At 49.0% G+C, this 4,160-nt stretch overlaps 1 non-coding gene across 1 annotated transcript; it reads left to right on the top strand.

Annotated features, from left to right (window-relative positions):
- The first annotated feature begins 3,628 nt into the window (after positions 1-3,628).
- TRNAS-AGA lies at positions 3,629-3,710 on the top strand. Its single transcript has one exon. It is a non-coding gene; the product is annotated as a tRNA-Ser (tRNA).
- The last annotated feature ends 450 nt before the right edge of the window (positions 3,711-4,160 follow it).

The raw sequence follows: 4,160 nt of genomic DNA, 5'->3' as shown, positions 1-4,160 counted from the left end.
ATCAGTTTCACACATACAGAATGGGAAGAGACTGTCTAGGAAGGAGTATGGCAGAAAGAGATCTAGGGGTCATAGTGGACCACAAGCTTAATATGAGTGAACAGTGTGATACTGTTGCAAAAAAAGCAAACGTGATTCTGGGATGCATTAACAGGTGTGTTGTAAACAAGACACGAGAAGTCATTCTTCCGCTTTACTCTGCGCTGGTTAGGCCTCAACTGGAGTATTGTGTCCAGTTCTGGGCACTGCATTTCAAGAACGATGTGGAGAAATTCGAGAGGGTCCAGAGAAGAGCAACAAGAATGATTAAAGGTCTTGAGAACATGACCTATGAAGGAAGGCTGAAGGAATTGGGTTTGTTTAGTTTGGAAAAGAGAAGACTGAGAGGGGACCTGATAGCAGTTTTCAGGTATCTAAAAGGGTGTCATCAGGAGGAGGGAGAAAACTTGTTCACCTTAGCCTCCAATGATAGAACAAGAAGCAATGGGCTTAAACTGCAGCAAGGGAGATTTAGGTTGGACATTAGGAAAAAGTTCCTAACTGTCAGGGTAGTTAAACACTGGAATAGATTGCCTAGGGAAGTTGTGGAATCTCCATCGCTGGAGATATTTAAGAGTAGGTTAGATAAATGTCTATCAGGGATGGTCTAGATAGTATTTGGTCCTGCCATGAGGGCAGGGGACTGGACTCGATGACCTCTCGAGGTCCCTTCCAGTCCTAGAGTCTATGAGTCTATGAGAGGCTGTGTCCCATGGAGTGTGTGTGGGAGAGGGGAAGGGTTGGATTGGGCTCAAGGGGAGAAGGTTGTGTGTGACAGTGTGTGGGGGAGGGTGTGTTCCTTAGGATATAAATGATGGAAAACACAGGAGTAGTGACAGTGAAGCCCTGTGTCTCAGTGTTATGACCCTGTGTGGTGCTGCCGTTCACCTTCCCCTCCTATGGTCTCATCATTCATTGAATCCAGCATTTTTTCACCTATCATCACCACAGAGGTGTCCCACATGCCTCAGATACAGAGTGTCCCTCTTAGAGACGTGGAGGACTGGAACTGATTTCAGCTGCTGGACAGCTCTGCTAGGTCTTTATTCATTTGCACAGGAAAATGCTGAGTGTTTAAATTCATTTCAACCATCCCCATTCAGTGAACTCCTGAACATACTGGAGATGGGTCTGGAAATCGATCTTCATTCGAAAAAGTTTTCCAAGGGAATCACTTGGGCTACGTCTTCACTACCCGCCGTATCGGCGGGTAGCAATCAATTTCTCGGGGATCGATATATCGTGTCTCATCTAGACGTGATATATCGATCCCCGAACGAACTCCTATCGATCCCGGAACTCCACCAACCCAAACGGCGGTAGCGGAGTTGACATGGGGAGCCGCAGACGTTGATCCCATGCCCTGAGGACGGTAGGTAATTCGATCTAAGATACTTCGACTTCAGCTATGTTATTCACGTAGCTGAAGTTGCGCATCTTAGATTGATTTTCCCTCGTAGTGTAGACCAGCCCTTGGATTGTAACTAGGAACCCATTATCCTGCAGGGAAACATTCACCCACTGAGCTGTTCTCTGAACAAAAATATCCTGTAGAGCCAAAAGCAGGAACAGTTTTTAACCTGGGGGTTACTAAACTTAATCTCTCTACAAACACCACAGCTTACGAACTCCCCACGCCCGCTCTGTGTCACCAGAGCACAACAACAACTCTCCTTGGAGCACACACAGCTCCCCAGCTCCCTGCCCGTCAGTCTCTCCAGCATTGCTCCAATCCCTTAAAGCAGGGTCTCAACCTCAATTTACCTTAGGGCCAGTGCCAATCCTCCAATCCTCCCAGTGGGCCAATAATGTCACTCATATCACTCAGAACTCACCCTCCAAAACTCTGCCTCTCACCTGCCTAAGGCTCTGGGAGAGAGATGGAGGGAGGAGGTCTAGGGTTCAGGCCCTGTGTTGGGGCTGGGGATTGGGTGCAGGAGGGGTGCAGGCTCTAGGGGGAGTTTGGGTGCAGAAGGGGTGAGAGGCTGGTCTCTGGGAGGGAGTTTGGGTGGGGGAGAGGTTCTAGGGTGCAGGCTGTGGGATGGAGTTTGGGTGCTGGGTGCAGGCTCTAGGCGAGGGTAGGGGGAATAGGAGGAGGGAGGGGGTGCAGGCTCTGGGAGGGAGTCAGGGGTGCGGCACTTACCTGGGGCTCCAAGGTAGGGCAGGCTGGGGGGCCTATGCATGCTGCTGCCCCCAGGCATCACCCCCACAGAGTATCATTGGCTGCAGGGTGTTGGAATGGGGGTACTGCGTAGAGGCACAGCTCTGCCCCGCCTTGCCATGGGGAGAGGCCGGCAGCCACTGGAGCGAGCAGGCAGATGCTGCACTGCTGGGGCCCCTGGAGGGGCGCCCCTGGGGGCAGCAGGTGGGGCCAAGGGAGTGACCTGCTGAAGCTCCATGGGCAAGACCTGGGAACCAGGACTGCCAGCCAGACAAACACCTTTAAGAGGAGGCGTCCCTCTCCCTGTCAAAAAATGATCTTCCTTCAGTTCAGTGACAGCCTGAATTGTTCCTTATCCTGGCAGAGCCAGAGTATTGAAAGCAGCAACATCAAACCCCTGTGTAGCTTGCAGGGATGGACATAAACACTCCCTGGTATCTGAAGAGATATTCAGCTTTGCCCTTGGTCAACTACAAGGCGAAAGGGAAAGGAGGTGATGCCAGATATAAAGAGTGAAACATGACACATCATAGTTATGCCCATGGTGGCTGCAAAATCTTTTTATGTACTTCTTCTTATAATCAGTGTATTGTATTCTCTGGAGTCTAGACCTTGACCAAGAAATTTGTACCTTGATAAAATAATCAACTGTCCTTGTTGAAGGCAATGGACTAAACACCCACTGGGGTGTCCCTACACAGGTACAAGTACTAACAACAGTAGCTGCCTTTTAGCCATAGTTTTTAATTAGGTCAAATAATTGAAACAAACCCCGTTAAATCATTTCTCAACCCAAGTCCTTCACCCACATTCCCTAGAGCATTGGGCCACCATGTGAACGTTTCATTTCCCTCCTCAATTTCACACAGAGACACAATTTCCTTTGTACAAATCCATGAGTCGCAAAACCTCCCTATGTCTCTGGTCTGAGCCAGGGTATTTGATTCCAGTGAACTCTTCTCTCCTGCAGCGGTGATGGGCAGACAGAGGGGTCGTGGCACCTGCATCCCTGCCAGGGAGATATTGGCTCGGCTCTTTCTTTCTGCTGCTGTTGTTCGTCCATGAAACATCGAGGGTGAAATGCAAGGCTGAGTTCATGCATCAGCCCCCAGAAATATTTCAGTGCCCCAGAGAAAACCTGCCCCCTGCTATTGGAACGATGTGCTGGAGATTTGACTAGGAAAGAGACTGTCTGAATTCTCAGAGTGGGGAATGAAGAACAATCTACAGCAATGTCGTTCTCACAAACACACGCTCATCCTGCTCCAGCCGGAAGGGAAATGGGCAGGAATTCTCGCTGTTCAGCCAAGGACACACTTACACTGATGCGCAGCCATGAGTGTGCTGGGGGAGCTGGTCTGAGCAAACAATTGGAATGACAATTCAGTGAGAACAGAATCATCATGTAGTAAAACAAGTGCCTGTTAAGTAGTTGTGGCTGAGTGGTTAAGGTGATAGACTAGAAATCCTTTGGGGTTTCCCTGTGCAGGTTCAAATCCTGCCAACTATGCAAGCACTGTGTTGTTGTTGTTGTTGTTGTTATTATTGCACTCTTAGTGTCTAAGCATCCACAGTGTGAACTGGAGCCAGATCTAGTTTCACTTTGTCTACACTTAAAACACTGCTGTGGTACTGCTATAGCTCTCTGGAGCAGACAGTGACTGGAGGGGTTTTCCCATCCCTGTAATAGCTACATTGACAGAACAGCTCTTCCTTTTCTTTAGCACTATTGAACCAGGGCTTAGGTCACCTTAACTCTGTGGGTTGCGGGGGAGATCACACCCTGAGAGATGTTGCTCTGCCAGTTAAGTGCCCAGCGTACACCAGCCCTTAGATTTCTCTTGGTATTTCAATGCAGGCACTGACCTGTCAGAGGAAAACATCAGCTCACAAATACAGAGACTGAATTCCCTGCATTTAATCTCGCTGCACTTTCCAGAAAGTCACAAAATTCAATTCA

Source organism: Gopherus evgoodei, chromosome 21 (genome assembly GCF_007399415.2).
Source record: "Gopherus evgoodei ecotype Sinaloan lineage chromosome 21, rGopEvg1_v1.p, whole genome shotgun sequence".
Taxonomy (NCBI): domain Eukaryota; kingdom Metazoa; phylum Chordata; order Testudines; family Testudinidae; genus Gopherus; species Gopherus evgoodei.
This window is presented reverse-complemented; position numbering and strand designations above follow the sequence as displayed.